The sequence below is a fragment of the Salmo salar genome, chromosome 03 (assembly GCF_965601325.2).
Source record: "Salmo salar chromosome 03, fSalSal1, whole genome shotgun sequence".
In the NCBI taxonomy this organism is placed as follows: Eukaryota; Metazoa; Chordata; class Actinopteri; order Salmoniformes; family Salmonidae; genus Salmo; species Salmo salar.
This window is the reverse complement of record NC_138293.1, coordinates 14450860-14462925: the sequence shown is the minus strand read 5'-3', so window position 1 is coordinate 14462925 and position 12066 is coordinate 14450860.

The following is a 12066-nucleotide window of genomic DNA, read 5'->3' as shown; positions in this document are numbered from 1 at the left end:
ATCCGGTCTGTCTGCTGGAGTGTCAATTGACAGAAAGTCTCTGGTTGTGTTAATTATGGATACATCAGGCGTACACATGGATGTTTTATAGAATAGTTGTTTCGGCATTCTTGTCCTAGGCTTACGTAATTTCCAGCTGCAGACTAGTAATTATACATCTAGGATTTGCTCATATTCTGTAGTGATTGATATTCTCAGAGTTTAACCGTTTCCAGCCATGTAGCCAACACTACATTTTAGTCATTTAGCAGACGCTCTTATCCAGAGCAACTTACAGTAGCAACTTACATTTCATGCATTTTTTTTGTTTTCGTACTGGCCCCCCGTGGGAATCGAACCCACAACCCTGGCATTGCAAACACCATGCTCTACCAACTGAGCCACAGGGAAGAAATCTGTATGGTCTCCGTGGCCTATAGAGTTGTAGTTCTTAACCATTTCAACATGTAGCGTCAGCTCCATATTTTGGTCTATAGAATTGTAGCAGTTCCAACGTGGGGACTCTGTTCCGATGTTCTCTGACTTAATGTATATTTTGTAGGAAGTGGTTTAATACTCTGTGGAAAAATGTGGCGGTTCTATGACACCTGATGTTATGTCTGGCCTCACGGGGGCGTGGCCACTGACCAGTTAAACTTTATATGAACATCCATACTCTCATTTAGAAGGTTAACATCCCATTACATCTTTTCACAAATAGTTTCATGTTTAATCACATACATTTCACAATATTTAGATGTAAACCTGACAGCTGGGAAATGTACACTTTAACCTGTTAGGGCTAGGGGGCAGTATTGACACGGCTGGATAAAAAACATACCCGATTTAATCTGGTTACCACTCCTACCCAGTAACTAGAATATGCATATACTTATTACATATGGATAGAAAACACCCTACATTTTCTAGAACTGTTTGAATGGTGTCTGTGAGTATAACAGAACTCAAATGGCAGGTCAAAACCTGAGAGATTCCTTTACAGGAAGTGGCCTGTCTGACCATTTCTTGAACTTCTTTTCCATCTCTATCATTTACTAAGGATCTCTGCTCTAACGTGACACTTCCCACGTCGTCCATAGGCGCTCAGAGCCCGGGAAAAAACAGAATGTCGTCATTCCAGCCCCAGGCTGAAACACATTATCGCCTTTCTCAAGTGGCCGATCAAGGGACACTGGGCTTATGCGCGTGACCCCGACCGCCCCCGCCCTTGGGATTTTTTCCTCTGTTTGCCGAAAAGGAGATTCCCTGTCGGAATATTATCGCTTTTCTACGAGAAAAATTTCGTAAAAATTGATTTTAAACAGCGGTTGACATGCTTCGAAGTACGGTAATGGAATATTTAGAATTTTATTGTCACGAATTGCGCCATGCGCGCGACACTTCTTTACTATTTCGGATAGTGTCTGGAACGCACGAACAAAACGCCGCTATTCGGATATAACGATGGATTATTTTGGACCAAACCAACATTTGTTATTGAAGTAGCAGTCCTGGGTGTGCATTCTGACGAAGACAACAAAAGGTAATGAAACTTTTATAATAGTAAATATGATTATGGTGAGTGCTAAACTTGCCGGGTGTCTAAATAGCGAGCCCGTGATGCCTGGGCTATGTACTTAGAATATTGCAAAATGTGCTTTCACCAAAAAGCTATTTTAAAATCGGACATATCGAGTGCATAGAGGAGGTCTGTATCTATAATTCTTAAAATAATTGTTATGCTTTTTGTGAACGTTTATCGTGAGTAATTTAGTAAAATGTTAGCGAATTCCCCGGAAGTTTGCGGGGGGTATGCTAGTTCTGAACGTCACATGCTAATGTAAAAAGCTGGTTTTTGATATAAATATGAACTTGATTGAACAAAACATGCATGTATTGTATAACATAATGTCCTAGGGTTGTCATCTGATGAAGATCATCAAAGGTGAGTGCTGCATTTAGCTGTCTTCTGGGTTTTGGTGACATTATATGCTGGCTTGAAAAATGGGTGTCTGATTATTTCTGGCTTGGTACTCTGCTGACATAATCTAATGTTTTGCTTTCGTTGTAAAGCCTTTTTGAAATCGGACAGTGTGGTTAGATTAACGAGAGTCTTGTCTTTAAATGGCTGTAAAATAGTCATATGTTTGAGAAATTGAAGTAATAGGATTTTTAAGGTTTTGAAAATCGCGCCACAGGATAGCAGTGGCTGTTACGTAGGTGGGACGAATTCGTAATATATAATGTCACAAAAACCCAAACCACAGCTAAATGCAGCACTAACCTTTTATGATCTTCATCAGATGACACACCTAGGACATTATGTTATACAATACATGCATGTCTGTTCAATCAAGTTCATATTTATATCAAAAAACAGCTTTTTACATTAGCATGTGACGTTCAGAAAAAGCATACCCCCCGCAAACTTCCGGGGAATTTACTAACAGTTTGCTAAATTACTCACGATAAACGTTCACAAAAAGCATAACAATTATTTTAAGAATTATAGATACATTACTCCTCTATGCACTCGATATGTCCGATTTTAAAATAGCTTTTCGGATGAAGCACATTTTGCAATATTCTAAGTACATAGCCCAGCCATCACGGCTAGCTATTTAGACACCCGGCAAGATTAGCCTTCACCAAAATCCTATTTCCTATAAGAAAAATGTTCTTACCTTTCCTGTTCTTCGTCAGAATGCACTCCCAGGACTTCTACTTCAATAACAAATGTAGGTTTGGTCCCAAATAATCCATCGTTATATCCAAATATCCTCTGTTTTGTTCGTGCGTTCTAGACACTATACGAATGGTAAATAACGGTCGCACGCATGGCGCATGGCGTGACAAAAAATGTCTAAATATTCCATTACCGTACTTCGAAGCATGTCAACCGCTGTTTAAAACCAATTTTTATGCCATTTATCTCGTAGAAAAGCGATAATATTCCGACCGGGAATCTGCAATAAGCTAAACAGCCGAATGAAATTTCTCCACTGGGGCGAATCGTGCACGCGCCTCATTCAATGGTCCTCTGATCGGCCACTTGGATAAGGCGATAATCTGTTTCAGCCAGAGGCTGCCTCGTCATCGTTCAGGTTTTTCCCGGGTTCTGAGAGCCTATTGGAGCCCTGGGAATTGTCACGTTACAGCTAAGATCCTTACTCTTCAATAAACAGATGCAAGACGCACGACTCCTTGTCAGACAGGCCACTTCCTGCATGAAACCTTGTCAGGTTTTTGCCTGCCATAGGAGTTCTGTTATACTCACAGACACCATTCAAACAGTTTTAGAAACTTTAGGGTGTTTTCTATCCAAACCTGAACAATAATATGCATATTCTAGCTTCTGAGTTGGTGTAGGAGGCAGTTAAAAATGGGCACATATTTTTTCCAAAATTCTCAATACTGCCCCCTAGCCCAAACAGGTTTTAAGTTGTGGTCCAGCTGTTTGTCACGCTTCCAGTCAGACAGACACACCCAGCCCTCTCCCTCATTGTATTCCATCTAAGCTTCTCACTTCACTGACATACAACTGTGTCCTGATCAATCTGTCTCACAATGGAAAAGCAGTCGTAACCTTAATATACACTGAGTACACAAAACATTAGGAACACCTGCTCTTTCCGTTGATATTGACTGACCAGGTGAATCTAGGTGAAAGCTATGATCCCTTATTTATGTCACCTGTTAAATCCTCTTCAATCAGTGTAGATGAAGGGAGGGAGACAGAGACTCCAGCCACCCTAGTCATCGACTGTTTTCTATGCTACCGCACGGCAAATGGTACTGGAGTGCCAAGTCTCGGTCCAAAAGGCTTCTTAACGGCTTCTAGCTCCCAAGACATAAGACTCCTGGACAGCTAATCAAAAGGCTACCCAGATTGGTATCTGGGATGATGGTGTTAATGTGAGCCATGACCAGCCTTTCAAAGCACTTCATGGCTACAGACGTGAGTGCTTCGGGTCGGTAGTCATTTAGGCAGGTGACCTTAGTGTTCTGGGGCACAGGGACTACGGTGGCCTACTTGAATACATGTAGGTATTACAGACTCGGTCAGGGACAGATTGAAAATGTGAATGAAGACACTTGCCAGTTGGTCAGAGCATGTTCTGAGTACACGTCCTGGTAATCCGTCTAGGACTGCTTTCGCCCAGTATGAAAATGTGATGCAAGGGATTTTGCCATCGACAGCCATCAATACTGTTAAGCCCTGTACAACTAACGTGCTGTTTCCTATTTAACAACAGCAACAGAAATAAATGATGCTCAACTGGGAGCACTGGCTGATGTGATTTATTTGGACAAAACACAACGCAAGGAGAGTACGATTTACATCTGTTACACAGGCACCTTGCTGACAGATCCTAAAGAGATAAACAACTGCTTCAAATAATTTTACTCAGTTATATTCTTCTAGATCTGATGCTTCTAGTTCTGATGTATCAGTCTTCTTTGATTCCACCAGCCTGCCACAACTTGATGACAGCGCCAAAAAAGAATTGAACTCAAATTTCACAACAAAGGAAGTACTGGAGGCAATAAAAGCATTCCCACCTGGAAAGTCTGCAGGCCCTGGTAGCATTGCTTAATTGAAATAAAAAAATAATCACCAAAGTGCTTGCTAATAGGTTGAACAAACATGTAACAACCATTATTCATCCAGATCAGACAGGGTTTATTCCCGGCAGGTTCTCTTTTTTTCAGAATGCCCGTAGGCTGCTTAACATTCTATATGCAAATCACGAGAAAGACTCCAAGGTGGCTATTATATCGCTAGATGCTCAAAAAGCATTTGACCAAATAGAATGGTCATACATGTTTGAAGCACTCACTAGGTTTGGATATGGTGACTCATTTATCGCCTGGGTCAAAATTCTCTATGTCTGCGCAACATCCTCTATTCTGACCAACAGTGACAAATATAGTCCCTTTAAACTACATAGATCTGTCCAGCAGGGCTACCCACTCAGTCCTCTGCTCTTCGATGTCGTCCTTGAACCCCTAGTGATACAAATAAGGGTTCATCCTTATATCCAAGGTCTTAAAGTAGGAAAAATAGAAAGACACATTTCGTTATATGCAGACAATGTGCTTTTATACCTCTCGGACCCAGTAGCCTCTGTCCCTAAACTACTAGACTTTATCAATTAATTTGGCAAATTATCTGGCTATTCAAAAAATTGTGGAAAAAGTGATCTCATGTGTATCTCAGATACTATTACAGCAAGTTAGCTAGAGAGGATACCATTGAAAGTGAGCTAGAGAGGATACCATTGAAAGTGAGCTAGAGAGGATACCATTTAAAGTGAGCTAGAGAGGATACCATTTAAAATGATCTAGAGAGGATACCATTTAAAATGATCTAGAGAGGATACCATTGAAAGTGAGCTAGAGAGGATACCATTTAAAATGATCTAGAGAGGATATCATTTAAAATGATCGAGAGAGGAAGCAAGCGTCCCACCTAGCCCATAGAGGTTAACCTTTTCACATGTACCAACACACGGGTGTGATCATTCTACAGTGGTCCCTGTAGCATACGATCAAACTGGTGTGATTAGAACGCTTATTTACAATGCTTATTTAGAACGGCCAGTTTCAAATGATGCAACAATCAGCATTTGAGCTGGCCACACTTTTTCAGAAACATTTTGCACAAACACAGTCCTTACAAAGTTATGTTCAGAATGTGAGCAGTTTATTTTTGGATGCAATGTTCAGACATTCACAGAAGTATCTACAGCATAACACAATCATCCAAATTGGAAAAATGTAGGCTTCATTTGTCTTAGCGCTAACTGAGGAAAGATTGACATAACACATGCGGTCATATTTGTATAACTCTCGCTGACCAACTACAATATGAATTAGCTAATATAAATTACTATTTATAATTAATCACATCATGGGTGAGCTCACCATGGATCGAAATATTTGAGTAAAACACCTTCTAGAAATCGAAAGTAATCCGACGATGGGTAGTTTCTGCTCACTGCCATGCTTTTTTTCCTCACATAAACCAAAGAGAATAATAAGAGGAGACAAGATGAGTTTGGTCTATTTATAGTATGCATGTTCAAAGGGGGGTGTCGTCCACCATTGTTCACATCCCACCATTCATTTCCGGAAGTCCTCAAAAAATGAGTGAACCCTTATGCCCCTCATTTTGTTATAACATTTTCGGTCCAACAGACGATTACGTGAAACCCAGAATGCATTGTATGTCAACAAACATGGCTACACACACATAGCTGGAATTAGCTTAGCTCATCATAATCAGTACAACCTTCAAAAAAGTATTTTAAACACATAATATGTGCACATTACAATCTATGCAAGAATCGGAACGCATGATTCATCACCGGTACTTGAAAAACATGTGAATGAAACAGTAAATATATCAATAATTTGATACAAATGGCGCGAGCAGGCAGTCAATCACATAACCTCTCACTCTGAACCATTCAGTGTTGTTGTTTATGTATGTAGCTAGTGAGCTAAGCTGTAGCATTAGCAATGTCTTTCAAAAGGAGACAACTCACAAATGCGGAAATTCTGGAGATTTTGAAAGTCTGAAAGTCAGGAATCAGATTCTGACAGTGACAGTGAGGAGCTGCCCCCCAGCCATTGAGAACCCTGAATCTGAGGACCCCTTGTCCACTGACAAAGTCCCAGTTCCCTTTGAAGATGCTGGTGGTGATGGAGAGACCGACAATGGATGAAGTACAGGAGTTCTGTGGTAGCTGGAAGGCTGCCACCCACACATTTCCAATCACTCAACTACTATCAGGTTTGGGGTCAATTCCATTTCAATTACAGTCAATTCAGAAAGTAAACCAAATTCCAATTCCACATTTTTGGAAATGTTTCTAAATGACTGCACCTACAACAATGCAAAGTTTGCAGATGACACCACTCTGGTTGGTCTCAGCACTGACGGCGATGAGTCCATGTACCGTGGAGAGGTCGACCAGCTAGTGGCCTGGTGCAGTCACAAGAACCTGGAACTCAACACGGACAAAACCATGGAAATGACAGTTGCCTTTAGAAAATGCCCCCCACCATCTCTACCACTCGAGATTGATGGCTCAGCTGTTAGCATGGCTGAATCATTCAAATTCCTGGGGACCATCATCTCCCACAACCTCACAAGGGAGGACAACGTTACAGTGGTCACCAAGAAGGCACACCAGCGCATGTACTACTTGCAGCAGCTGACAAAACTCAATCTCCCAGTCAATTCTGATCCGGCTTTATACATCAATCATTGAATTAATCCTCACCTCCTCCATCACCGTCTGGTTTGGGTCTGCATCTACCCGCTGCAAGGACAAACTGCAATTCATTGTCCAGTCTGCAGAGACGGTCATCGGCTGCAATCTGATTTGAGGAGTTTATCATATCAGTCACCGGCTTCATTATTAAGTGCATTGATGTGGCCGAGTGGCGCAGTGGTCTAAGGCACATCGCAATGCTAGAGGCGTCACTACAGACCCAGGTTCGATCCTGAGCTGTATCACAAACGGCTGTGATTGGGAGTCCCCTAGGGTGGTGCACAATTGGCCCAGCGTCATCTGGGTTAGGGGAGGGTTTGGCCAGGGGGGCTTTACTTAGCTCATCACGCTCTAGCGACTCCTTGTGGCGGGCAGGGCACCTGCAGGCTGACCCCGATCATCAGTTGAGCAGTGTTTTCTCCGACACATTGGTGTGGCTGGCTTCCGGAGTAAGCGGGTGGTGTTAAGAAGCGTAGTTTGGCGGGCTAAGTTTTCGGAGGATGCATGACTCGACCTTTGCCTCCCGAGCCCATTGGGGAGTTGCAGCGATGTCATTTCCTCAGTGACCGTACGTACATATCCCATACGGAAGCCATGGATTACAGGCAACATCTGCAATGAGCAAAAGGCTAGAATTGCCGCTTTCAAGGAGCGGGACACTAATTGCTTATAAGAAAATCCATTATAAGCTTATAAGAAATCCCGCTATGTCCTCTGACAAACCATTGAACAGGCAAAGCGTCAATACAGGACTAAAATTGAATCCTCGTCAGATGTGTCAGGGTTTGCAAACTATCATGGATTACAAAGGGAAACACAGCCATGAGCTATCCAGTGACGTGAGCCTACCAGACGAGCTAAATAGCTTTTATGCTTGCTTCGAGGCTAGCGACACTGAAACATGCATGAGAGCACCAGTTGTTCCGGATGACTGTGTATCACGCTCTCCAAATCCGATGTGAGTAAGACCTTTTAAGCAGGTTAACATTCACAAGGCCACAGGGCCAGACGGATTACAGGACACGTACTCAGAGCATGCACTAACCAGCTGGCATGTGTCTTCACTAACATTTTCAACCTCTCACTGACCCAGTCTGTAATATGTTTCAAGCAGGCCACCATAGCCCCTGTGCCCAATAATGCTAAGGTAACCTCTTTAAATGACTATTGCCCCATAGCACTCACATCTGTAGCCTTAGCTCAAAGGCTGATCATGGCTCACATCAACACCATCATCCCAGACACCCTGGACCCACTCAAATTTGCATACCACCTCAACAGATCCAGAGATGATGCAATCTCTATTGCAATCCGCACTGCCCTTTCCCACCTGGACAAAACGAACACCTACGTGAGAGTGCTATTCATTGACTACAGCTCAGCGTTCAACACTTTGGGATTAAACAACTCCCTCTGCAACTGGATCCTGACGGGCCACCCCTAGGTGGTGAGGGTAGGCAACAACACATCTGCCACGCTGACCCTCAACACAGGGACCCCTCAGGGTTGCATGCTAAGTCCCCTCCTGTACTATCTGTTCACCCACGACTCCAAAACCATCACTAAGTGTGTAGACGACAGCACGGTGGTAGGCCTGATCACCGACAACGATGAGACGGTCTACAGGGCGGAGGTCAGAGACCCAGCAGTTTGGTGCCAGGACAACAACCTCTCCCTCAATGTTAACAAAACAAAGGAGCTGATTGTGGACTACAGGAAATGGAGGTCCAAGCATGACCCCATCCACATCAACGAGCTGTAGTGGAATGAGAGCTTCAAGTTACTTGGGTGTCCACATCACTAAGGAATTATCATGATCCACACACACCAACACAGTCGTGAAGAAGGCGTGACAACTCGGAAGTTTACATGCACTTAGGTTGAAGTCATGAAAACTCGTTTTTCAACCACTCCACAAATTTCTTGTTGAGAAACTATAGTTTTGGCAAGTCGGTTTGGACATCTACTTTGTGTATGACACAACAAATTTTTCCAACAATTGTTAACAGACAGATTATTTCACTTATAATTCACTGTATCACAATTCCAGTGGGTCAGAAGCTTACATACACTAAGCTGACTGTGCCTTTAAATAGCTTGGAAAATTCCAGAAAAGGATGTCATGGCTTTAGAAGCTTCTGACAGGCTAATTGACATAATTTGAGTCAATTGGAGGTGTACCTGTGGATATATTTCAAGGGCTATCTTCAAACTCAGTGCCTCTTTGCTTGACATCATGGGAAAATCAAAAGAAATCAGCCAAGACCTCAGAAAAAAATTGTAGACCTCCACATGTCTGGTTCATCCTTGGGAGTAATTTCCAAACGCCTGAAGGTACCACTTTCATCTGTACAAACAATAGTACGCAAGTATAAACAACATGGGATCACGCAGCCGTCATACCGCTCAGGAAGGGGATGCGTTCTGTCTCCTAGAGATTAACGTACTTTGGTGCGAAAAGTGCAAATCAATCCCAGAACAACAGCAAAGGACCCTGTGAAGATGCTGGAAGAAACAGGTACAAAAGTATCTATATCCACAGTAAAACGAGTGCTATATCGACATAACCTGAAAGGCCTCTCAGCAAGGAAGAAGCCACTGCTCCAAAACCGCCATAAAAAAGCCAGACTACAGTTTGCAACTGCACATGGGGACAAAGATCGTACTTTTTGGAGAAATGTCCTCTGGTCTGATGAAACAAAAATCGAACTGTTTGGCCATAATGACCATCGTTATGTTTGGAGGAAAAAGGGGGACGCTTGCAAGCCGAAGAACACCATCCCAACTGTGACGCACGGGGGTGGCAGCATCATGTTGTGGGGGTGCTTTGCTGCAGGAGGGACTGGTGCACTTCACAAAATGACACCAAACATACTTCCAAAGTTGTTGCAAAATGGCTTAAGGAAAACAAAGTCAAGGTATTGGAGTGGCCATCACAAAGCCCTGACCTCAATCCTATAGAGAATTTGTGGGCAGAACTGAAAAAGTGTGTGTGAGCAAGGAGGCCTACAAACCTGACTCAGTTACACAAGCTCTGTCAGGAGGAATGGACCAAAATTCACCCAACTTATTGTGGGAAGCTTGTGGAAGGCTACCTGAAGCGTTGGACCCAAGTTAAACAATTTAAAGGCAATGCTACCAAATACTAATTGTGTGTAAGTAAACTTCTGACCCACTGGGAATGTGATGAAGAAATAAAAGTTGAAATAAATCATTCTCTCTAATATTATTCTGACATTCCACATTCTTAAAATAAAGTGGTGATCCCAGTTGTCCTAAGACAGGTAATTTGTACTAGGATTAAATGTCAGGAATTTTGAAAAACTGAGTTTAAATGTGTATGTAAGGTGTATGTAAACTTCTGACTTCAACTCTATATGAACACAGCCTTATTTCTATTATAGCATATTGGATGACTGTTATTCATATTCCATTCACCCAGCTCAATGTAACATCGATTGGTTTAGGCTACTACATGATACTAGAATTTTCCCTATACATAACCTAGTCCAACAATTAAAAGTTACAACGTAGGTGCACAGGTCGAGAGAAATAAGAGTAGTCAAGCTGACAGACAGTGACACATTCAATACTGCCATGCACACTCTTGCCTGCATTTAGCTGATCTAGGTTGTTATCATTAGTACAACAGTTGCAAACGAGAGTTTCTGTTGGACAAATTTAGGTGTTTTCCCCGTTTCATTCCATTTACTTCCGTTTAAGAAAAGTTTTTTTATAGAGCAACACTGCGCCTTGGTCCAATCATTACGACGAACGTGACAGCCTCCTACTGTAGGTTTTGAATTGTTCAATGTACCCAGAGGAGGACAGAAGCTAGCTGTCCTCCAGCTACACCATGGTGCTACGCTAAAGAGTGCTGCTGAGGCTACTGTATACCTTCATTGAAAAACAGTGTGTTTTAATCAATTATTTGGTGACGTGAATATACATATTTAGTATAGTTTTATCTAAAAAGGATAACTTTTTAATGTTTAACTGTTTTAATTTTTCTGAAATACATTGAGTAGGATGGTGTGGTGGAAATGATAAAATAAGGATCTGCTGGAGTCCAAATCAAACCAAGATTCTTTATTTCTGAGCTCAGAGAGAATAACAGAGTTACACAGCGCAGTGTAGACAGTCTGAATTCCAAAGCATTGGGTGAAAAGCACATATCTTTATAGTTCCTGTTCTTGGGCAGGACTCTCAGTTCCCTTTTTATCTATACAAGGACACAGGAGCAAACTGGTTTGCAACACAGGATTATACTCCCAAGAACAGGAGATTGTAATAGGAGGATGGTTGGAGTGGCGTTCGCGTCATGGCCCGCCACTGGATTTGGTATTGACGTCAGGGGAAACAGTGCAGCATTGGGTGGTGTGGAAATAGGAGGGGGATGGAGTGGTAAGTCTGGATAAACTCAACAGGTCATTTTGGTGACCAGTCATTTGGGAGGCTTAGGGTCTCGGCAGGGGCAGTCCTGAGGTGTCGGAACTCAGTGTGTGTGGTAGAGCATGGTGTTTGCAACGCCAGGGTTGTGGGTTCGATTCCCAGGGGTGACCAATACGGAAAAAAAATGTATGAAATGTATGCATTCACTACTATAAGTCGCTCTGGATAAGAGCGTCTGCTAAATGACTAAAATGTAAAATGTGGTCAAAGGTTTTTCTTCTTCGTCTTCCTCAGATTCTCCGCCGTCTGCCCACACAGCCCCCACTCCTGCTGCTGAGGGTCCTGGTTGTGGAGGTGGTAGCTTTTGTTGAGGTGGGGGGAGTGTAGTGTGGTGGATGATGGTACAGTTCAT